Below are 25053 nucleotides of genomic sequence, written 5' to 3'. Positions count from 1 at the left end.
GGCAGCAGCGGCAGTGGCGCTAGTGACAACAACACGTCGTAGTCCATGAGAGGAGCCAATGTACTGGATTCGACGAAGCCCCGATGCCGCTCTGCCCCAATGGACGAAAGACTGGGCGGGGCATATGAAGGCATCACCACCTTCTTCAGTTATGTGCTCTTATGGAAAATTCTGCAGACAACATACTCCTCCTACCAATATACATAAACTAAATTAGTTAAAATCAATAATTGTCAGTACGTAGATATGTATGTACAAGAGAATTCATCAGTCATGAGTACTACTAGTCAAGGACTAAAATTACCTTGGAAGACACATTATTGGTGGCGGCTTCGACGATGTTGGTGGGCAAGTTGGGTGTCGGCTGCTTGTCGATCTCGATTATGTACTCATGCATCATCCAGTTTGTCTTCCTCCCCCTAGGGGCCCTGCCCTTGTAGAAGATCAGTAACTTCTTCATGCCGATGAGACTTTAGGTCGGTGGTAGAATGATCTCCTTGTCCTTTCCGGTAGCCTTACAATAGCCACCGTTCATGGCCCGGTTAGTCTGTATCCCGGTGGGGTACTTGAGGTCTTTCTAGGAGAAGGAGTATCGCTCCTTCTCCCCCATGTTTACCTCATTTGGGAGATTCCATAGCTCGTATTTTTTCATATCCACCTCCCTTACCATCGTCGTGTCGAAGGCTTTCTTCAGAACCTTGGGGACCAGGTAGAAGATGATGATCTCCATGTTCGTCGGGTGAAACCCGAACCCTGGTGGCAGATTCAGTTGTTGTTTTTTCTGCTAAACTTGAAGGTGGCTTGCCATGGCGAAGGCTCTTTGGAAAATGTGTGCTGGGGTGGAACAAATGTTGGAGGCAATGATACAGATGTTTCTATCTAAGGAAGGAATTCAATGATATATACAGATATAGGACGGAGATGCTTAAATAGGACCGAATGCATGTACTGGCAAGATACTTTCCAGAGAAGCTTTGACATTGTCCGGGCTTCGTTTAATTTGTTTTTATTGGCACTGGATGGATGAATGCGTGCTAGCTAGATAGATAGACATGCGTCCCTATTCTTTACAACTGTATGCTGCTTGTCTTGCTGTGGGGGCCATGTCCAGGTGGTGAAAAATGTCACGTGTTTAAAAAAATGTAAGTGCCATTTTAAAAAGTGTTTATACATTTTAAGAAAGGTTCACCCAATTTAAAAAAATGTTTCACAATTCAAAAAATGTGTGTTACAATTTAAAAATGTTCACTAGTCCAAAACTGTTTTTGTGACATTTTAAAAAATTTGGATGCAATGTGAAACAAAATGTTTGTCTAATGTGAAAATATGTACACATAAATTGGGAGCGTTACACTACCCATCATGGATGATCCGGCACCGATGGGACGCATCTGGTACACATAAGTTGTAGGCAGCAGCGGCAGTGGCGCTAGTGACAACAACACGTCGTAGTCCATGAGAGGAGCCAATGTACTGGATTCGACGAAGCCCCGATGCCGCTCTGCCCCAATGGACGAAAGACTGGGCGGGGCATATGAAGGCATCACCACCTTCTTCAGTTATGTGCTCTTATGGAAAATTCTGCAGACAACATACTCCTCCTACCAATATACATAAACTAAATTAGTTAAAATCAATAATTGTCAGTAGGTAGATATGTATGTACAAGAGAATTCATCAGTCATGAGTACTACTAGTCAAGGACTAAAATTACCTTGGAAGACACATTATTGGTGGCGGCTTCGACGATGTTGGTGGGCAAGTTGGGTGTCGGCTGCTTGTCGATCTCGATTATGTACTCATGCATCATCCAGTTTGTCTTCCTCCCCCTAGGGGCCCTGCCCTTGTAGAAGATCAGTAACTTCTTCATGCCGATGAGACTTTAGGTCGGTGGTAGAATGATCTCCTTGTCCTTTCCGGTAGCCTTACAATAGCCACCGTTCATGGCCCGGTTAGTCTGTATCCCGGTGGGGTACTTGAGGTCTTTCTAGGAGAAGGAGTATCGCTCCTTCTCCCCCATGTTTACCTCATTTGGGAGATTCCATAGCTCGTATTTTTTCATATCCACCTCCCTTACCATCGTCGTGTCGAAGGCTTTCTTCAGAACCTTGGGGACCAGGTAGAAGATGATGATCTCCATGTTCGTCGGGTGAAACCCGAACCCTGGTGGCAGATTCAGTTGTTGTTTTTTCTGCTAAACTTGAAGGTGGCTTGCCATGGCGAAGGCTCTTTGGAAAATGTGTGCTGGGGTGGAACAAATGTTGGAGGCAATGATACAGATGTTTCTATCTAAGGAAGGAATTCAATGATATATACAGATATAGGACAGAGATGCTTAAATAGGACCGAATGCATGTACTGGCAAGATACTTTCCAGAGAAGCTTTGACATTGTCCGGGCTTCGTTTAATTTGTTTTTATTGGCACTGGATGGATGAATGCGTGCTAGCTAGATAGATAGACATGCGTCCCTATTCTTTACAACTGTATGCTGCTTGTCTTGCTGTGGGGGCCATGTCCAGGTGGTGAAAAATGTCACGTGTTTAAAAAAATGTAAGTGCCATTTTAAAAAGTGTTTATACATTTTAAGAAAGGTTCACCCAATTTAAAAAAATGTTTCACAATTCAAAAAATGTGTGTTACAATTTAAAAATGTTCACTAGTCCAAAACTGTTTTTGTGACATTTTAAAAAATTTGGATGCAATGTGAAACAAAATGTTTGTCTAATGTGAAAATATGTACACATAAATTGGGAGCGTTACACTACCCATCATGGATGATCCGGCACCGATGGGACGCATCTGGTACACATAAGTTGTAGGCAGCAGCGGCAGTGGCGCTAGTGACAACAACACGTCGTAGTCCATGAGAGGAGCCAATGTACTGGATTCGACGAAGCCCCGATGCCGCTCTGCCCCAATGGACGAAAGACTGGGCGGGGCATATGAAGGCATCACCACCTTCTTCAGTTATGTGCTCTTATGGAAAATTCTGCAGACAACATACTCCTCCTACCAATATACATAAACTAAATTAGTTAAAATCAATAATTGTCAGTAGGTAGATATGTATGTACAAGAGAATTCATCAGTCATGAGTACTACTAGTCAAGGACTAAAATTACCTTGGAAGACACATTATTGGTGGCGGCTTCGACGATGTTGGTGGGCAAGTTGGGTGTCGGCTGCTTGTCGATCTCGATTATGTACTCATGCATCATCCAGTTTGTCTTCCTCCCCCTAGGGGCCCTGCCCTTGTAGAAGATCAGTAACTTCTTCATGCCGATGAGACTTTAGGTCGGTGGTAGAATGATCTCCTTGTCCTTTCCGGTAGCCTTACAATAGCCACCGTTCATGGCCCGGTTAGTCTGTATCCCGGTGGGGTACTTGAGGTCTTTCTAGGAGAAGGAGTATCGCTCCTTCTCCCCCATGTTTACCTCATTTGGGAGATTCCATAGCTCGTATTTTTTCATATCCACCTCCCTTACCATCGTCGTGTCGAAGGCTTTCTTCAGAACCTTGGGGACCAGGTAGAAGATGATGATCTCCATGTTCGTCGGGTGAAACCCGAACCCTGGTGGCAGATTCAGTTGTTGTTTTTTCTGCTAAACTTGAAGGTGGCTTGCCATGGCGAAGGCTCTTTGGAAAATGTGTGCTGGGGTGGAACAAATGTTGGAGGCAATGATACAGATGTTTCTATCTAAGGAAGGAATTCAATGATATATACAGATATAGGACGGAGATGCTTAAATAGGACCGAATGCATGTACTGGCAAGATACTTTCCAGAGAAGCTTTGACATTGTCCGGGCTTCGTTTAATTTGTTTTTATTGGCACTGGATGGATGAATGCGTGCTAGCTAGATAGATAGACATGCGTCCCTATTCTTTACAACTGTATGCTGCTTGTCTTGCTGTGGGGGCCATGTCCAGGTGGTGAAAAATGTCACGTGTTTAAAAAAATGTAAGTGCCATTTTAAAAAGTGTTTATACATTTTAAGAAAGGTTCACCCAATTTAAAAAAATGTTTCACAATTCAAAAAATGTGTGTTACAATTTAAAAATGTTCACTAGTCCAAAACTGTTTTTGTGACATTTTAAAAAATTTGGATGCAATGTGAAACAAAATGTTTGTCTAATGTGAAAATATGTACACATAAATTGGGAGCGTTACACTACCCATCATGGATGATCCGGCACCGATGGGACGCATCTGGTACACATAAGTTGTAGGCAGCAGCGGCAGTGGCGCTAGTGACAACAACACGTCGTAGTCCATGAGAGGAGCCAATGTACTGGATTCGACGAAGCCCCGATGCCGCTCTGCCCCAATGGACGAAAGACTGGGCGGGGCATATGAAGGCATCACCACCTTCTTCAGTTATGTGCTCTTATGGAAAATTCTGCAGACAACATACTCCTCCTACCAATATACATAAACTAAATTAGTTAAAATCAATAATTGTCAGTAGGTAGATATGTATGTACAAGAGAATTCATCAGTCATGAGTACTACTAGTCAAGGACTAAAATTACCTTGGAAGACACATTATTGGTGGCGGCTTCGACGATGTTGGTGGGCAAGTTGGGTGTCGGCTGCTTGTCGATCTCGATTATGTACTCATGCATCATTCAGTTTGTCTTCCTCCCCCTAGGGGCCCTGCCCTTGTAGAAGATCAGTAACTTCTTCATGCCGATGAGACTTTAGGTCGGTGGTAGAATGATCTCCTTGTCCTTTCCGGTAGCCTTACAATAGCCACCGTTCATGGCCCGGTTAGTCTGTATCCCGGTGGGGTACTTGAGGTCTTTCTAGGAGAAGGAGTATCGCTCCTTCTCCCCCATGTTTACCTCATTTGGGAGATTCCATAGCTCGTATTTTTTCATATCCACCTCCCTTACCATCGTCGTGTCGAAGGCTTTCTTCAGAACCTTGGGGACCAGGTAGAAGATGATGATCTCCATGTTCGTCGGGTGAAACCCGAACCCTGGTGGCAGATTCAGTTGTTGTTTTTTCTGCTAAACTTGAAGGTGGCTTGCCATGGCGAAGGCTCTTTGGAAAATGTGTGCTGGGGTGGAACAAATGTTGGAGGCAATGATACAGATGTTTCTATCTAAGGAAGGAATTCAATGATATATACAGATATAGGATGGAGATGCTTAAATAGGACCGAATGCATGTACTGGCAAGATACTTTCCAGAGAAGCTTTGACATTGTCCGGGCTTCGTTTAATTTGTTTTTATTGGCACTGGATGGATGAATGCGTGCTAGCTAGATAGATAGACATGCGTCCCTATTCTTTACAACTGTATGCTGCTTGTCTTGCTGTGGGGGCCATGTCCAGGTGGTGAAAAATGTCACGTGTTTAAAAAAATGTAAGTGCCATTTTAAAAAGTGTTTATACATTTTAAGAAAGGTTCACCCAATTTAAAAAAATGTTTCACAATTCAAAAAATGTGTGTTACAATTTAAAAATGTTCACTAGTCCAAAACTGTTTTTGTGACATTTTAAAAAATTTGGATGCAATGTGAAACAAAATGTTTATCTAATGTGAAAATATGTACACATAAATTGGGAGCGTTACACTACCCATCATGGATGATCCGGCACCGATGGGACGCATCTGGTACACATAAGTTGTAGGCAGCAGCGGCAGTGGCGCTAGTGACAACAACACGTCGTAGTCCATGAGAGGAGCCAATGTACTGGATTCGACGAAGCCCCGATGCCGCTCTGCCCCAATGGACGAAAGACTGGGCGGGGCATATGAAGGCATCACCACCTTCTTCAGTTATGTGCTCTTATGGAAAATTCTGCAGACAACATACTCCTCCTACCAATATACATAAACTAAATTAGTTAAAATCAATAATTGTCAGTAGGTAGATATGTATGTACAAGAGAATTCATCAGTCATGAGTACTACTAGTCAAGGACTAAAATTACCTTGGAAGACACATTATTGGTGGCGGCTTCGACGATGTTGGTGGGCAAGTTGGGTGTCGGCTGCTTGTCGATCTCGATTATGTACTCATGCATCATCCAGTTTGTCTTCCTCCCCCTAGGGGCCCTGCCCTTGTAGAAGATCAGTAACTTCTTCATGCCGATGAGACTTTAGGTCGGTGGTAGAATGATCTCCTTGTCCTTTCCGGTAGCCTTACAATAGCCACCGTTCATGGCCCGGTTAGTCTGTATCCCGGTGGGGTACTTGAGGTCTTTCTAGGAGAAGGAGTATCGCTCCTTCTCCCCCATGTTTACCTCATTTGGGAGATTCCATAGCTCGTATTTTTTCATATCCACCTCCCTTACCATCGTCGTGTCGAAGGCTTTCTTCAGAACCTTGGGGACCAGGTAGAAGATGATGATCTCCATGTTCGTCGGGTGAAACCCGAATCCTGGTGGCAGATTCAGTTGTTGTTTTTTCTGCTAAACTTGAAGGTGGCTTGCCATGGCGAAGGCTCTTTGGAAAATGTGTGCTGGGGTGGAACAAATGTTGGAGGCAATGATACAGATGTTTCTATCTAAGGAAGGAATTCAATGATATATACAGATATAGGACGGAGATGCTTAAATAGGACCGAATGCATGTACTGGCAAGATACTTTCCAGAGAAGCTTTGACATTGTCCGGGCTTCGTTTAATTTGTTTTTATTGGCACTGGATGGATGAATGCGTGCTAGCTAGATAGATAGACATGCGTCCCTATTCTTTACAACTGTATGCTGCTTGTCTTGCTGTGGGGGCCATGTCCAGGTGGTGAAAAATGTCACGTGTTTAAAAAAATGTAAGTGCCATTTTAAAAAGTGTTTATACATTTTAAGAAAGGTTCACCCAATTTAAAAAAATGTTTCACAATTCAAAAAATGTGTGTTACAATTTAAAAATGTTCACTAGTCCAAAACTGTTTTTGTGACATTTTAAAAAATTTGGATGCAATGTGAAACAAAATGTTTGTCTAATGTGAAAATATGTACACATAAATTGGGAGCGTTACACTACCCATCATGGATGATCCGGCACCGATGGGACGCATCTGGTACACATAAGTTGTAGGCAGCAGCGGCAGTGGCGCTAGTGACAACAACACGTCGTAGTCCATGAGAGGAGCCAATGTACTGGATTCGACGAAGCCCCGATGCCGCTCTGCCCCAATGGACGAAAGACTGGGCGGGGCATATGAAGGCATCACCACCTTCTTCAGTTATGTGCTCTTATGGAAAATTCTGCAGACAACATACTCCTCCTACCAATATACATAAACTAAATTAGTTAAAATCAATAATTGTCAGTAGGTAGATATGTATGTACAAGAGAATTCATCAGTCATGAGTACTACTAGTCAAGGACTAAAATTACCTTGGAAGACACATTATTGGTGGCGGCTTCGACAATGTTGGTGGGCAAGTTGGGTGTCGGCTGCTTGTCGATCTCGATTATGTACTCATGCATCATCCAGTTTGTCTTCCTCCCCCTAGGGGCCCTGCCCTTGTAGAAGATCAGTGTCTTCTTCATGCCGATGAGACTTTAGGTCGGCGGAAGAATGATCTCCTTGTCCTTTCCGGTAGCCTTCCAATACCCAGCGTTCTTGCCCCGGTTAGTTTGTATCCCGGTGGGGTACTTGAGGTCTTTCTAGGAGAAGAAGTATCTCTCCTTCTCCCCCATGTTTACCTCATTTGGGAGATTCCATAGCTCGTATTTTTTCATATCCACCTCCCTTACCATTGTCGTGTCAAAGGCTTTCTTCAGAACCTTGGGGACCAGGTAGAAGATGATGATCTCCATGTTCGTCAGGTGAAACCCGAACCCTGGTGGAAGATTCAGTTGTTCTTTTTTCTGCTGAACTTGAAGGTGGCTTGCCATGGCGAAGGCTCTTTGGAAAATTTGTGCTAGGGTGGAACAAATGTTGGGGGCAATGATACAGAAGTTTCTATCTATGGAAGGAATTTCCATGATATATACAGATATAGGAGGAGATGCTTAAATAGGACCGAATGCATGTACTGGCAAGATACTTTCCATATAAGCTTTGACGTTGTCCGGGCTGCATTTAATTTATTTTTATTGGCACTGGATGGATGAATGCGTGCTAGCTAGATAGATAGACATGCGTCCCTATCCTTTACAATTGTACGCTGATTGTCTTGCTGTGGGGGCCATGTCCAGGTGGTGAAAAATGTCACGTGTTTAAAAAAATGTAAGTGCCATTTTAAAAAGTGTTTATACATTTTAAGAAAGGTTCACCCAATTTAAAAAAATGTTTCACAATTCAAAAAATGTGTGTTACAATTTAAAAATGTTCACTAGTCCAAAACTGTTTTTGTGACATTTTAAAAAAATTGGATGCAATGTGAAACAAAATGTTTGTCTAATGTGAAAATATGTACACATAAATTGGGAGCGTTACACTACCCATCATGGATGATCCGGCACCGATGGGACGCATCTGGTACACATAAGTTGTAGGCAGCAGCGGCAGTGGCGCTAGTGACAACAACACGTCGTAGTCCATGAGAGGAGCCAATGTACTGGATTCGACGAAGCCCCGATGCCGCTCTGCCCCAATGGACGAAAGACTGGGCGGGGCATATGAAGGCATCACCACCTTCTTCAGTTATGTGCTCTTATGGAAAATTCTGCAGACAACATACTCCTCCTACCAATATACATAAACTAAATTAGTTAAAATCAATAATTGTCAGTAGGTAGATATGTATGTACAAGAGAATTCATCAGTCATGAGTACTACTAGTCAAGGACTAAAATTACCTTGGAAGACACATTATTGGTGGCGGCTTCGACAATGTTGGTGGGCAAGTTGGGTGTCGGCTGCTTGTCGATCTCGATTATGTACTCATGCATCATCCAGTTTGTCTTCCTCCCCCTAGGGGCCCTGCCCTTGTAGAAGATCAGTGTCTTCTTCATGCCGATGAGACTTTAGGTCGGCGGAAGAATGATCTCCTTGTCCTTTCCGGTAGCCTTCCAATACCCAGCGTTCTTGCCCCGGTTAGTTTGTATCCCGGTGGGGTACTTGAGGTCTTTCTAGGAGAAGAAGTATCTCTCCTTCTCCCCCATGTTTACCTCATTTGGGAGATTCCATAGCTCGTATTTTTTCATATCCACCTCCCTTACCATTGTCGTGTCAAAGGCTTTCTTCAGAACCTTGGGGACCAGGTAGAAGATGATGATCTCCATGTTCGTCAGGTGAAACCCGAACCCTGGTGGAAGATTCAGTTGTTCTTTTTTCTGCTGAACTTGAAGGTGGCTTGCCATGGCGAAGGCTCTTTGGAAAATTTGTGCTAGGGTGGAACAAATGTTGGGGGCAATGATACAGAAGTTTCTATCTATGGAAGGAATTTCCATGATATATACAGATATAGGAGGAGATGCTTAAATAGGACCGAATGCATGTACTGGCAAGATACTTTCCATATAAGCTTTGACGTTGTCCGGGCTGCATTTAATTTATTTTTATTGGCACTGGATGGATGAATGCGTGCTAGCTAGATAGATAGACATGCGTCCCTATCCTTTACAATTGTACGCTGATTGTCTTGCTGTGGGGGCCATGTCCAGGTGGTGAAAAATGTCACGTGTTTAAAAAAATGTAAGTGCCATTTTAAAAAGTGTTTATACATTTTAAGAAAGGTTCACCCAATTTAAAAAAATGTTTCACAATTCAAAAAATGTGTGTTACAATTTAAAAATGTTCACTAGTCCAAAACTGTTTTTGTGACATTTTAAAAAAATTGGATGCAATGTGAAACAAAATGTTTGTCTAATGTGAAAATATGTACACATAAATTGGGAGCGTTACACTACCCATCATGGATGATCCGGCACCGATGGGACGCATCTGGTACACATAAGTTGTAGGCAGCAGCGGCAGTGGCGCTAGTGACAACAACACGTCGTAGTCCATGAGAGGAGCCAATGTACTGGATTCGACGAAGCCCCGATGCCGCTCTGCCCCAATGGACGAAAGACTGGGCGGGGCATATGAAGGCATCACCACCTTCTTCAGTTATGTGCTCTTATGGAAAATTCTGCAGACAACATACTCCTCCTACCAATATACATAAACTAAATTAGTTAAAATCAATAATTGTCAGTAGGTAGATATGTATGTACAAGAGAATTCATCAGTCATGAGTACTACTAGTCAAGGACTAAAATTACCTTGGAAGACACATTATTGGTGGCGGCTTCGACAATGTTGGTGGGCAAGTTGGGTGTCGGCTGCTTGTCGATCTCGATTATGTACTCATGCATCATCCAGTTTGTCTTCCTCCCCCTAGGGGCCCTGCCCTTGTAGAAGATCAGTGTCTTCTTCATGCCGATGAGACTTTAGGTCGGCGGAAGAATGATCTCCTTGTCCTTTCCGGTAGCCTTCCAATACCCAGCGTTCTTGCCCCGGTTAGTTTGTATCCCGGTGGGGTACTTGAGGTCTTTCTAGGAGAAGAAGTATCTCTCCTTCTCCCCCATGTTTACCTCATTTGGGAGATTCCATAGCTCGTATTTTTTCATATCCACCTCCCTTACCATTGTCGTGTCAAAGGCTTTCTTCAGAACCTTGGGGACCAGGTAGAAGATGATGATCTCCATGTTCGTCAGGTGAAACCCGAACCCTGGTGGAAGATTCAGTTGTTCTTTTTTCTGCTGAACTTGAAGGTGGCTTGCCATGGCGAAGGCTCTTTGGAAAATTTGTGCTAGGGTGGAACAAATGTTGGGGGCAATGATACAGAAGTTTCTATCTATGGAAGGAATTTCCATGATATATACAGATATAGGAGGAGATGCTTAAATAGGACCGAATGCATGTACTGGCAAGATACTTTCCATATAAGCTTTGACGTTGTCCGGGCTGCATTTAATTTATTTTTATTGGCACTGGATGGATGAATGCGTGCTAGCTAGATAGATAGACATGCGTCCCTATCCTTTACAATTGTACGCTGATTGTATTGCTGTGGGGGCCATGTCCAGGTGGTGAAAAATGTCACGTGTTTAAAAAAATGTAAGTGCCATTTTAAAAAGTGTTTATACATTTTAAGAAAGGTTCACCCAATTTAAAAAAATGTTTCACAATTCAAAAAATGTGTGTTACAATTTAAAAATGTTCACTAGTCCAAAACTGTTTTTGTGACATTTTAAAAAAATTGGATGCAATGTGAAACAAAATGTTTGTCTAATGTGAAAATATGTACACATAAATTGGGAGCGTTACACTACCCATCATGGATGATCCGGCACCGATGGGACGCATCTGGTACACATAAGTTGTAGGCAGCAGCGGCAGTGGCGCTAGTGACAACAACACGTCGTAGTCCATGAGAGGAGCCAATGTACTGGATTCGACGAAGCCCCGATGCCGCTCTGCCCCAATGGACGAAAGACTGGGCGGGGCATATGAAGGCATCACCACCTTCTTCAGTTATGTGCTCTTATGGAAAATTCTGCAGACAACATACTCCTCCTACCAATATACATAAACTAAATTAGTTAAAATCAATAATTGTCAGTAGGTAGATATGTATGTACAAGAGAATTCATCAGTCATGAGTACTACTAGTCAAGGACTAAAATTACCTTGGAAGACACATTATTGGTGGCGGCTTCGACAATGTTGGTGGGCAAGTTGGGTGTCGGCTGCTTGTCGATCTCGATTATGTACTCATGCATCATCCAGTTTGTCTTCCTCCCCCTAGGGGCCCTGCCCTTGTAGAAGATCAGTGTCTTCTTCATGCCGATGAGACTTTAGGTCGGCGGAAGAATGATCTCCTTGTCCTTTCCGGTAGCCTTCCAATACCCAGCGTTCTTGCCCCGGTTAGTTTGTATCCCGGTGGGGTACTTGAGGTCTTTCTAGGAGAAGAAGTATCTCTCCTTCTCCCCCATGTTTACCTCATTTGGGAGATTCCATAGCTCGTATTTTTTCATATCCACCTCCCTTACCATTGTCGTGTCAAAGGCTTTCTTCAGAACCTTGGGGACCAGGTAGAAGATGATGATCTCCATGTTCGTCAGGTGAAACCCGAACCCTGGTGGAAGATTCAGTTGTTCTTTTTTCTGCTGAACTTGAAGGTGGCTTGCCATGGCGAAGGCTCTTTGGAAAATTTGTGCTAGGGTGGAACAAATGTTGGGGGCAATGATACAGAAGTTTCTATCTATGGAAGGAATTTCCATGATATATACAGATATAGGAGGAGATGCTTAAATAGGACCGAATGCATGTACTGGCAAGATACTTTCCATATAAGCTTTGACGTTGTCCGGGCTGCATTTAATTTATTTTTATTGGCACTGGATGGATGAATGCGTGCTAGCTAGATAGATAGACATGCCTCCCTATCCTTTACAATTGTACGCTGATTGTATTGCTGTGGGGGCCATATCCAGGTGGTGAAAAATGTCACGTCTATAAAAAAATGTAAGTGCCATTTTAAGAAGTGTTTATAGAGTTTAAGAAAGGTTCGCGTCATTTAAAAAATAGTTCATATATTTTAAAAATGTTCACTAGTACAAAAATGTATTTGTGACCTTTTAAAAAAATTGGATGCAATGTAAAGCAAAATGTTTGTCTTATGTAAAAATATGTATACATAAGTTGGGAGCGCCACACTGCCCATCATGAATGATCCGGCCCCGATGGCAAGCATCTAGTACACAGAAGTTCCAGGCAGCGGCGGTGGTGGCGTCAGTGACAACAACACGTCATAGTCCATGAGAGGAGCCAATGTACTGGATTCGAGGAAGCCCCGAAACTGCTCTGCCCCAATGAACATAAGACTGGGCGGGGCATAGCATCACCACCTTCTTCAGTCCCGTGCTCTTATGGAAAATTCTGCAGACCACATACTCCTCCTACCAACATACACAAACCAAAATTGTTAAGATCAATAATTGTCACTATCTAGATATGCATGTACAAGAGAATTAATCAGTCATGAGTACTACTAGTCAAGGACTAAAAATACCTTGGAAGACACATTAATGGTGGTGGCTTCGACTATGTTGGTGGGCAAGTTGGGTGTCGGCTGCTTGTCGATCTCGATTCTGTACTCATGCATGATCCAGTTTGTCTTCCTCCCCCTAGGGGCCCAACCCTTGTAGAACACCAGTGTCTTCTTCATGCCGATGAGACTTTTGGTCGGCGGTATAATGATCTCCTTGTCCTTTGGGTAGCCTTCCAATAGCCAGCATTCATGGCCCGGTTGGTCCGTATCCCGGTGGGGTACTTGAGGTCCTTATAGGAGAAGAAGTATCGCTCCTTCTCCCCGATGTTTACTTCATTTGGGAGATTCCATAGGTCGTATTTTTTCATATCCACCTCCCTTACTATCGTCGTCTCGAAGGCTTTCATTGGAACCTTGGGGACCAGGTAGAAGATGATGATCTCCATGTTTGTCGAGTGAAACCTGAACCCTGGCGGAAAATTCAGCTGTTGTTTCTGCATCTGAACTTGAAGGTGGCTTGCCATGATGAAGGCTCTTTGGCAAATGTGTGCTGGTTTGGAACAAATGTTGGGGGCAATGATAGATATGTGTCTATCTATGGAAGGAATTCAATGATATATAGAGGTATAGGAGGGAGATGCTTAAATAGGACCGAATGCATGTACTGGCAAGATACATTCTAGAGAAGCTTTGACGTTGTCTGGGCTTTGTTTAATTTGTTATTATTGGCAGTGGATGGATGTATGCGAGCTAGCTAGATATATAGACATACCTCCCTATCCTTTACAACTGTCTGCCGCTTGTCTTGCTGTGGGTGCCATGTCCAGGTGGTGAAAAATGTCACGTGTTTAAAAAATTATAAGTGCCACTTTAAACAGTTTTTGTACAATTTACAAAAGGTTCATGCAATTTAAAAAATATTTCATACATTCAAAAAATGTATGTTACATTTAAAAAAAGTTCAGTAGTCCAAAATGTTTTTGTGATATTTTAAAAAAAATTGGATGAAACATAAAACAAAATGTTTGTCTAATGTAAAAATATGTACACAGAAGTTTGGAGCGCCACACTACCTATCATGGATGATTCTGCCCCGATGGCAAGCATCTGGTGCACAGAAGTTGCAGGCAGCAGCGGCGGTGGCGCTAGTGACAATAACACGTCGTAGTCCATGAGAGGAGTCAATGTACCGGATTCGAGGAAGTCCCGATGCCGCTCTGCCCCAATGGAGATAAGACTAGGCGGGGCATATGACGGCATCACCACCTTCTTCAGTCCCGTGCTCTTATGGAAAATTCTGCAGACCACATACTCCTCCTACCAACGTACATAAACTAAATTAGTGAAAATCAATAATTCTCACTAGTTAGATATGTATGTACAAGAGAATTCATCAGTCATTAGTACTACTAGTCAAGGACTAAAAATACCTTGGAAGACACATTAATGGTGGCGGCTTCGACGAAGTCGGTGGGCAAGTCGGGTGCCGACTACTTGCCGATCTCGATTCTATACTCGTACATGATCGATTTTATTTTCTCCCCCTTGCCCCCTAGGGGCCCTGCCCTTGTAGAAGACCAGTATCTTCTTCATCCTGATGAGACTGTTGGTCGGGGTAGAATGATCTCATTTTCCTTTCTGGTAGCCTTCCAATAGCCAGCGTTCATGGCCCGGTTGGTCCGTATCCCGGTGGGGGTACTTGAGGTACTTATGGGAGAAGAAGTGTTGCTCCTTCTCCCCATGTTTACCTCATTTGGGAGATTCCATAGCTCGTATTTTTTTCATATCCACCTCCTTTACCATCGTCGTGTCAAAGGATTTCTTCAACACCTTGGGGATCAGGTAGGAGATGGTGATATTCATGTCCGTCGGGTGAAACCTGAAACCCGTAGGCATATTCAGCTGTTGTTTCTACTACTGAACTTGAAGGTGGCTTGACATGGCGGAGGCTCTTCTGGAAATGTGTGCTGGCGTGGAACAAATGTTGGGGGCAACGATAGGTATGTGTCTATCTATGGAAGGAATTCAATGATATATAGAGACTAGCACAATGCCCGTGCGTTGCTACTGAACCATAAAAAGATGACGAGATACTGCTGCATTAAGATATCATCAAAATGTGATGATGTCGTACAACTATTGCATGGTTTATATAATTGAAAAGAGAGCGTAAATATAACAAAAGTCATTTTGTACCCATTGATGATTTTTAAACGGTCATTGTAGGTCATTCACGAGATTTACAGTGAGATAACATTTGAAATATTAAAATATAGGTGAATGGTCGTGAGTAATTCGAATGCACAAGATCGTGGATCTCGTAGGAGGACAACGTGTATGACCACGTTGAAATTGCAATGTGTTCACTCTCTCCCCTGCAAAAAAAAATGTGTTCACTCACTTCTGTGATGCTATAGAACTGGAAGAATTGGTTGGGCGGAGAAATTAATATAAATGACATGATTTTGAACTGGAGTCGTATGCATTTATAATATGTGTTTTAATAAGTGTTATTCTCATATTAGGGTAGTAGTGTATTTGTTTATTCGGGATAGGTCTCACAAAAATAACATTCGTTTATTCTATCTTTTAGAAAGTTGCTAGTCTCACATGTGGATAGAAGTGCATTTGTGTATTTGCATGTTCCCGCATGTGAACTCACGACCAACTCCAACCTTTATAAGTTGGAAATATATGAGAGGGGGATGCTTAAATACGACCGAATGCGTGTACTGGCATTGACACTTTCCAGAGAAGCTGTGACGTTTACTGGGCTTTGTTTAATTTTTTTATATTGGCAGTGGATGGATGTATGCTAGCTAGCTAGATAGATAAAGATACATCCCTATCCTTTACAACTGTGTGTTGCTTCTCTTGCCATGGGGGCCATGCCCAGTTGGTGAATAGTGCTAGGTTTCTCGAATCTATCCAAGCCATGTCATGGCAGATTGAACTCTTTTGGTTTCTTGTCATTCTCATTAATGTATGCATATGTACTCCTCTTGATATGCCCTACCTTGCTATTGATGCCTAGCTTTGCACTGCAAAGCAACCATGTGTTGTTTAATATGTACCCTATGTATGCATTCCACCCTATATACAAGACCTGGAGGTGAAATCTGCGAGTTTATATATTCCATCCTATGCATTAATATATTGTATATAGCCTATGTAGGATTACACGAAAACCGTGTGCCTTCTCTAGACAATGTGTGATAAGGAGAGGAGCTTCGATGGATTATTTATTATGTTGGGTACAAGGTGGTGCCTACGAGTGTCAGTAATTCTCGCATACATAAGAGGGACCGGTATAATTCATGCTCTGCATGCACACACACACACACACACACATGCATGGATGTACACAAACGCACGTCACTGTCATGCGCCTAGAGATATACATCAGTTGCTTGGTTTTTACTCAGTTTTCGGATCGTCGTGTACCATTGTAGGTAAGTCTGTGTGCCATGATCTTCCGGCATGTTTTCTTTTACTCAAAAATCTGGCATAAGATATATGGATCTACCCACGCCTCCAGGTGTGCATGGCTTTGTGCTTATCGTGTGGACTAAAATGGGGCGTTACATGTGCTACTTGCCTTCCACAAGGTTAGACATTTAATATATCATTTTGTAGATCGACGATGATAAGATTGGTTTTAGGATACAACTTAAATGAAAACAAAATTCCGGCAAGAAAATTATAATAGCTAGCAAACAAATACAGAAATATATATTACATATAACAATATCTACTTCTCAATCCTTCTCCTTTTTTTGATCATAAAATGTACATATACGAGCAGAAAAGGAATATTGCATTCGTGATCAAAATAAGATAGGCATTGATACATGTAGATACCTTAGTTTGCGAAAAAGAATATATGGAAATAGTACTAACAATCTATTTTCGTCGCAACAGACACATGCCATCTTCACATTATATTCACTACTCATTAACCTGCACGCCATCACTCGGTAGTAATTTGGAAAACAGATAAATAGTAAAAGTGCCTCTTTAGACAAATGCCAAAATTATTTTAGTAGCATTTACCATATTTTTAACTATAGCACTAAACGGAAAGACAATGAGATAACCTTTTTTGAGACTACTAAACAAGTAAGAAAAAACCTTGTCATATTGTTTTTATGATAATTTTGGAGCAAAAACAAAATATATTCTTGGGTAATTTAAAACAGGCACTTCGCATATATGCCCTTCAACAAGTATGTTTTTTTCATTCGGGGCCATTCGTTATTGTTTTAATTATTCGGATTCGAACATTTGTTGTAGTTCAGATAATTATAGCGCGGGGGGGGGGGGGGGGGGGGGGGGCTAAATTTGCACGGGACGTGAGGATCTGCTAGATATGCTCTAAGGCACTGCAGGCAGTGGAAAAAACAAGCACCTTTTGTGGGCTAGGTAACAAATGCGCTTGGCCCGAGGACTGTCACCCTATCACTTTGCCAGTCTACAAAATTGTTGCACAAACCGTGGTGCATGGTTCAGTTTGTCTATATGAGTAAGTACTAAGTGATCATCTAATATAGAGGAAATGAAAAGGAGGGAAGAGGAAAGACCAAATCCCAACACACAACGTGCGTCCTTGATGCCACCGCCTGAGCAAAAAATATATATATGACAAATGTTTCCTACCACCCAGTGGTAGTTATTCTCACGTGAGTTTTATATGTTGTATGTAGTATCTGTCAGAATCAAGAGTGTGTACGTGTGGTATGTAGTATATAAGACTATTTGGGTAGTATATATCCCACTATTTAGGGGTGTGGCGTTTTGGTGGCGGAGCACCGTGCAGGCCGGAATCTCGCGTCGCGCAATGCAGCGTCGCGATGTGCGCGCGCCCGTTTCCACGTAACTATACGGGGACTGCTAAAGTTGAAATACATCGGGGCCTCGCTGCTGTGCTAGTGTTGTACGGGGGCCGTGTGTGTAACCGATTTTTTTCACATGTGGTGCTAGGGCCGGCCTGGTGTGTCATTAAATGCTATGGGATGGCCCAACTAATGATACTGTTACATTTATTTGGAGGCGATGCACGGGTCGTCCCCTTCATCTGGCACACTGAATATTCTAAAAGGAAAAATCTGGCACATTGGACATGAGCGATTTCGTCATCGATGGGATGGAATTCTTCTCCGTGGAGTGCCATTCAGGTAATCATTTGGCAGATCTGTCAAAATTTCTGCTTCTTCTAGTTTCGGGATTTGGTTGGGTGTGCGGGGAATATCAACTACTATGATGCAACAAACCCAAAAACGGTTCTTCGTACAAGTTAATGCAGTGCTAGTTAGAAAATACAAATAAAACCGGTGACAAACCTGGTGACCGCAATTCATTTAAAAATAGAATATGAGCACACAACGTGTTTTTTTAGCTGCTTAAGAAATAAGAAATATTATTTAAAATGAAAAAATAGCATAATTTTTGTCTAGCTTCCTCTGGAAAAAAAGTCGCCATAAAAAATGGTAGAGTGCATCTTATTGAAATGATTAGGAACATTGGGTAACATCTGTGGTTGGCAAAAAATAGTCAAACGGTTTCCATCCTTTGTTAAAGGGGTCGACAATAAATATTATTCCATATGTGTGATTTATCTTCTGCCCATGTGCATATAAAATATGAGGATTTCTTGGAATTTTCACACCTAGAAAATGCCGATTAGTACACTTGGAGTGCCATGGGGTTGACATGAGCCGCAATTACGGTATGACATCAAAGAACTAAGGGGGGAGGTGTCTGTTCAATTGGTAACGAAATTATTAGTGCTAGGGGAGCGGTTGTTTTAAAAAAATGCTTGTATAAAACGACAAACAATCCGAACGCATTTTTGTTGATAGCGTGTGAAAATTTCATCAAAATCTGAATCCGTGCGAGGGTGGCTGTGTTTACGTGTTAAAAAGGAAATTTGTCACCAGAATTTTCTAACAAAAAATTGTGATGCAAAAGTAATTTGGAAAATGCATCTAGACAATTAATGCATTTGAAGGAAAAATGTCATTCAGAGATGTGGCAGGCAAAACAATTTGAATTATGCACAATTTCTCTTTTCTTTAAACCCGTCAAGCAAGAAATGATGTTTTCATGACTCGAAAAGAAAGAAAGAAAGAAAGAAAGAAAGAAAGAAATGATGTTTTCAGGTGATTTCGTGCACTAAAATGGGCATATTAAGTTGGTGGTTACACAGTGACGATTTGTCCTGGAAATTTGATACACCAAGTTGGACGAAGTGGCGCAGCTCATGGTTTGTTAACTGGCCGGAGGGACCATGCGATGTGATCTTTCCCAGTTCGCTTCCTAGCCAGAGTAAGCGTAGCTGCTGATATTGTTTTCTCTTAGCTGCTTCACCAAGTCTCTGGTATACCTATCTATGTGCCGGTGCGACTTCCAGTGCAGCTTGTCCATGCGGTTAACTGATAGTGCATGGTTGTGCTCTGTTTTGTGTTCACATATGTACCACCCCTTATAATCTGATCTAAGCACCTGCATCAATGTGCCGCATCCACACCTTGTCGAGCGGCTGTTTGATTGCAACGGCTTGCCCTCAGACTGATAGTAACTTTTTCACCTGTTTAGCGAAATCTCAGAATCCGTAGTATCGTTTGTTGTCAGAAGAATTTAGTTGGACATGATCTGTTTCCAAATGTGAAATCTTTTGTTTGGTCCTGTATTTGTGTTGCTTTTGCTTGGTGTATCACCTAATATGCAGCCCCCCCCCCCCCCCCCCCCCAAAAAAAATTAACCCAAAACTGTAGTTTTCTCTTTGACTAAGGTTCGCTTAATGTGGAGTTTTCTGCTTCAGGTTAAGAAAAGTTAAGTAATCATTCTAAAAATAAGGGGGGGAATGCAAACCTGAAAAATCAGTATCATCTAGACAAAATGATACAATGGAATACATATGTGAATGAGAAAGTTGATCATGTATTTTATAAGACGTTGAACAAGTATTTGAAGAAACGGTGAAATAAATATTAAAAAATGTTGAACAACGATTTGGAAAAAAAGTTGAACAAGTAATTTTGAAAAAAATGCTGAAATAAGTAATAGAAAACGTTGACCCAGAGATATGAAAAAAATGATGAACAAAAAATTTGAAAATGTTTAATAAGCATTTAAAACTATTGAACATGTATTAAAAAATCTTGACGAGTGTATGGGAAATGTTAAACTAGAATTTGAAAATTGCTGAATAAATTATTCGAAAAGTTGAAGACATACTAAACAATGCGGAACGAATATATAAAAATGTCGACCAAGTATTTTAAACAAATGTTGAATAAAGTATCAAAGTGTTGAACAAGTTTGTGAAAAATATTGAATAAACGTTCAGACTACGTTGCACGTGTATACCCAAAAATGTTGATCGCTTATTAAAAAATATTTTTCGCGTATGGGAAGAAGTATAATGAAAAACGAAAGGAAAAAATGTTTTTCGTGTATGGGAAGAAGTATAATGAAAAACGAAAAAAATAAAAACCAAGTGAAAAAAAAGGTGAAAACTGAAATATAATGTTGAATAAGAGAAATTCAAAGAAAAACAAGAAAACCAAACATGTTGACCGAGTCAATTCCGTGCCGTGTACATGAGGCAGGGACTGTTGCGCGCGTGAACGAGACATGCAGCTGTGCTGCACTCGCGTGCCTGCTAGTGTACGTGAGCCAGCAGTGATTATTTAATACTAGCAAATACGGGTGTTGTACACCAGACTATTCAATGAATACAGTCGCTATACGGTAGCTTTATGCACGCTGGGCACCGATCGCGCCGAGCACTGACGAGGCTGATTCCGGCCTGCAGGGTGCTCGGCCACCAAACGCCATTTTCGACTATTTAGGTACTATATACTAGTTTTCAAGTATATTATTTATGTGTACAAATATGAAGGTAGTTTCAAAATACACAAAATCTTTGGAGTCACATGCAACTTTTTCATATAGGTCACTTTGAGAAATCTTAGATATAGTATACATACATAGAATGATAAAGTGGTACATAATACTACCACATGGTAGTATATGAGACATGTGGGCAACTACCACCGGGTGGTATGATGTATTTTCCCCATATATATTACATAAAACACTTTACATCATTTTATTAAAAATGTTAAATATGCATTTGAGTAATGCTAATCACGTGTGCGAACAATGTTTATGACATTGAAAAAATGTCACGTGTTTAAAAAATGTGTGTGCCATTTTAAAGTGTGTTTATACAATGTACAAAAGGTTTGGACAACTCAAAAAATGTTTCATACATTAAAAAAATGTATGTTACATTTAAAAAAATATTCACTACTCCAAAAATGTTTTGTGACATTTTATAAAAATTGGATACAATGTAAAAAAAATGTTCATGTAATGTAAAAATATGTTTAGTACTATTATAAATGTACTTGACATTTTATAGAAAAAATATGACAATTCAAAAAAATATGTCTGGCATTTAAAAAATATTTATACAATGTAAAACTAATTTTGCCGTAGGTAGAAAATGTTTATCCCATTAAAAAAATGTACGCAATGTTTTAATAAATATTCAAGTGTTTCCAAAAAATGACCTTTGAAAATTAGAAAATATATGTACAATGTAAAAAAATGTTTGTATGCTTAAACAATGATTATTTCCATTAAAACAATGTACACCGTGTATTTGGAAAATGTTACTACATATTCAAAAAAGTGTTCATAATTGTCGAGACACGTGTGCAGAACACACGCGTGACACTATGGACTGGCGACATCCTTCTGATAGTTCGGGATTGGGGCACGAAGGCATGGATCTGCGCACGAAAATATACACAATGGACTGGCGACATCCTTCTGGTAGTTCGGCATTGGGGCATGAAGGCATGGATCTGCGCACTAAAATATACACAATCGACATGATGATTTACCCAGGTTCGGGCCGGATGGTGCGTAAAACCTTACTCCTGCTTTTTGTGTGTGTTTACGGCTGGATTAGAGCTACAAATCTTTTCAGGAATGGACAAGTCAGTGTGCTCCTACTGACGATCTAACAAGTGTCCAACGTTGTTCTACTTGCTCTCGTTCTTTTCATTTCCTTCCTCCTTCCTTTCATGTGGCCCGGCCCTCCTTTTATATCCAAGGGGTGCCACAGATGGCTTTGTGGCTAAGAAAGTGGTCTCGATCCGACCAGGTAGGTGGATTCATTAAATGAGTGATGATGTGTCATCGTATTCTGTCTTCTGGGAACGGACCCATGTCTTGTCAACAACGACCTTGGTGACACATGCTTGAGGCGCGACATGTCTCGGCATAGGCGTGTGCACCATGCGGCGGCGTGGGTGAGTGAGTCACCCCTTGCATCTTCACCATCGTCCGGCATGACTGCCCGCTGGTCCCGTGGCGCGAGAGCGCTGCGAGCGTAGAACCACTGCGCCACGCGTAAGTGAGGCAGTAGCTTGTTGTCGATGTCTGGCTGAGTGCGCGCTAGCTATGGACAGCTGTTGTCGGGTGGGATCTTTCCCGGGTCTTGGTCGGCGATCGTTGTTGTGCGTCTTGATCTGGTACTTACTGATCTTGAGAGCGTTTGATGTTCATGCAGAACCTTTGGACAAAGATCCTCATGCCACCACCAAGCACAAGCTTTGCTTGATGTATATGATTGTTGATGTTCTTCTTGACGAAGTTCTGCATACCACCACCGAAGAGGATATTGGTATGCATCTCTTCTGCCTCCTTGAGCTTGATCCAGGGGCGACCGTGGGGCGGACGGTTGGGTGCTTGACGCATTTTGTCATAGTACCGACAATAATATGTATATTTTTAAATGTACATCATGTATTCAAAAAACGTCCAAAGTGTATCCATAAAATATTTCGCATGTGCTCTAAAAATGTACGTTGTGTATCCAGAAAAAAGTATACATGAGTTAAAAAAGAAAATCAATTAAAAACACAAACAACCAAAACAAGAAGAGCATTAATACATTCAGTAAAATATTCATTATTTAAAAACAGTTTATTCCACACAAGTTTAAAACATGTACGATATAGACACTGGCAAGTATTTTACAACACATGCAACTTTAGCTAAGTACACACTAATGGGTGGTGCATATAGAAGCCAGTACACACACACACACACACACACACACACACACACACACACACACACAATACTAGAAAAAGAGAGGCAGGCCAACAAGACAATGCATACATACTCTCTTGTGACCATGCTGAAAACAAAAATGCGGTGCAAACTAATATAGATGTTGGTATATATCAACCAATCTTCTGGTGGATAATTATTTTATGAAAGCACACAAGTATATGTTCTCTCAGATCAGCTGATCTTTAGTAGTTCCAAATGTCATCCATACCCATGTTGACCGACGACATCTCGTTGGACGTTGATGCGCCACCATTGCCATCGTTGTTGTTGCTCGGGCCAGTCATAACGTCCTCCTGTGACACTATGCACAATGAACCACTCCTAGGATCCACCCCGACCATGAAGCCCTGGTCTGCACTCATATGCATCATCTGCTGCTGCTGGGTGTGGTTGTTGAATGACATCGACGACTGTGGCTGGGCGACCATCAACTGGTGGTGGTGGTTCCCAAAGTAGTGGTTGTTCATCATTGGGAGCGCCACACTACCCATCATGGATGATCCGGCCTCGATGGCATGCATCTGGTACAAAGAAGTTGCAGGCAGCAGCGGCGGTGGCGCCAGTGACGACAACATGTCGTAGTCCATGAGAGGAGCCAATGTACTGGATTCGAGGAAGCCCCGATGTTGCTCTGCCCCCATGCACATAGGAATGGGCAGGGCATATGATGGCATCACAACACCTTCTTCAGTCCTGTGCTCTTATGGAAAATTCTGCAAACCACATACTCCTCCTACCAACATACATAAACTAAATTAGTGAAAGTCAATAATTGTCACAAGCTAGATATGCATGTACAGTCGAATTCATCAGACCTGAGTACTGCTAGTCAAGGACTAAAAATACCTTGGAAGACACATTAATGTTGGCGGCTACGATGATGTTGGTGGGCAAGTTGGGTGTCGGCTGCTTGTTAATCTCGATTTTGTACTCATGCATGATTCAGTCTGTCTTCTCCCTCTAGGGGCCCTGCCCTTCTAGAAGACCAGTGTCTTCTTCATGCCGATGGGACTTTTGGTCGGCGGTAGAATGATCTCCTTGTCCTTTCCGGTAGCCTTCCAATAGCCAGCATTCATGGCCCGGTTGGTCTGTATCCCGTTGGGGTACTTGAGGTCCTTCTGGGAGAAGAAGTATCGCTCCTTCTCCCCCATGTTTACCTCATTTGGGAGATTCCATGGCTCGTATTTTTTCAGATCCACCTCCCTGACCACCGTCGTGTCGAAGTCTTTTTTCAGAACCTTGGGGATCAGGTAGAAGATGATGATCTCCATGTCTTTCGGGTGAAACCTGAACCCCGGCGGTAGATTCGGCTTTTGTTTCTGTTGCTGAACTTTAAGGTGGCTTGCCATGGCGAAGGCTCTTTGGGAAATGTGTGTTGGGGTGGAAGAAATGTTGGGGGCAATGATAGAGATGTTTCTATCTATGGAAGGAATCCAATGATATAGAGAGATATAGGAGTGAGATGCTTAAATAGGACCGAATGCATGTACTGGCAAGATACTTTCCAGAGAAGCTTTGACGTTGTCTGGGCTTTGTTTAATTTTTTATTGGCAGTGGATGGATGTATGCGAGCTCTGTAGATAGATAGAGATGCCTCCCTATCCTTTACAATTGTATGATGCTTGTCTTGTTGTGGGGGCCATGTCTAGGTGGTGACAAGTGCTAGGTTTCTCGAACCTGTCCAAGCCATGCATGCCTGATTAAAATCTTTTGGTTTCTTGTCATTCTCATTAACGTATGCATATGTACTCCTCATGATATGCCCTGCTTTGCGGTTGATGCCTAGCTTTGCACTGCAAAGCAACCATGTGTTGTTTACTATGTATCCTATGTATGCATTCCACCCTATACTTTCATATCTATATACAAGACCTGGAGGTGAAATTTGCGAGTTTATATATTCCAGCCTATGCATTCACATACTATATATAGCCTCTATAGGATTACACG

At 42.0% G+C, this 25053-nt stretch overlaps 12 pseudogenes; all 12 read right to left on the bottom strand.

Moving 5' to 3' along the window:
• Positions 1 to 149: 149 nt before the first annotated feature.
• Positions 150 to 1675, bottom strand: LOC123493754 (NAC domain-containing protein 92-like; annotated as a pseudogene).
• On the bottom strand, positions 1673 to 2218 carry LOC123493572 (NAC domain-containing protein 92-like; annotated as a pseudogene).
• Positions 2219 to 3103: 885 nt separating this feature from the next.
• On the bottom strand, positions 3104 to 3628 carry LOC123493819 (NAC domain-containing protein 92-like; annotated as a pseudogene).
• Positions 3629 to 4133: 505 nt separating this feature from the next.
• On the bottom strand, positions 4134 to 5038 carry LOC123493818 (NAC domain-containing protein 92-like; annotated as a pseudogene).
• Positions 5039 to 5229: 191 nt separating this feature from the next.
• On the bottom strand, positions 5230 to 6448 carry LOC123493817 (NAC domain-containing protein 92-like; annotated as a pseudogene).
• A 30-nt stretch (positions 6449 to 6478) lies between these two features.
• Positions 6479 to 7948, bottom strand: LOC141021421 (NAC domain-containing protein 92-like; annotated as a pseudogene).
• A 795-nt stretch (positions 7949 to 8743) lies between these two features.
• LOC141021420 (NAC domain-containing protein 92-like) lies at positions 8744 to 9358 on the bottom strand (annotated as a pseudogene).
• A 795-nt stretch (positions 9359 to 10153) lies between these two features.
• Positions 10154 to 10866, bottom strand: LOC141021422 (NAC domain-containing protein 92-like; annotated as a pseudogene).
• A 133-nt stretch (positions 10867 to 10999) lies between these two features.
• Positions 11000 to 12276, bottom strand: LOC123493816 (NAC domain-containing protein 92-like; annotated as a pseudogene).
• Positions 12277 to 12402: 126 nt separating this feature from the next.
• Positions 12403 to 13472, bottom strand: LOC109783044 (NAC domain-containing protein 79-like; annotated as a pseudogene).
• Positions 13473 to 13977: 505 nt separating this feature from the next.
• On the bottom strand, positions 13978 to 14889 carry LOC109783054 (NAC domain-containing protein 100-like; annotated as a pseudogene).
• A 7936-nt stretch (positions 14890 to 22825) lies between these two features.
• Positions 22826 to 24669, bottom strand: LOC109783072 (NAC domain-containing protein 92-like; annotated as a pseudogene).
• Positions 24670 to 25053: the final 384 nt, after the last annotated feature.

This window comes from Aegilops tauschii, chromosome 4 (assembly GCF_002575655.3).
Source record: "Aegilops tauschii subsp. strangulata cultivar AL8/78 chromosome 4, Aet v6.0, whole genome shotgun sequence".
NCBI lineage: Eukaryota > Viridiplantae > Streptophyta > Magnoliopsida > Poales > Poaceae > Aegilops > Aegilops tauschii.
Note: the sequence above shows the minus strand (reverse complement) of the source record. Positions and strands in the feature narration are given on the sequence as shown.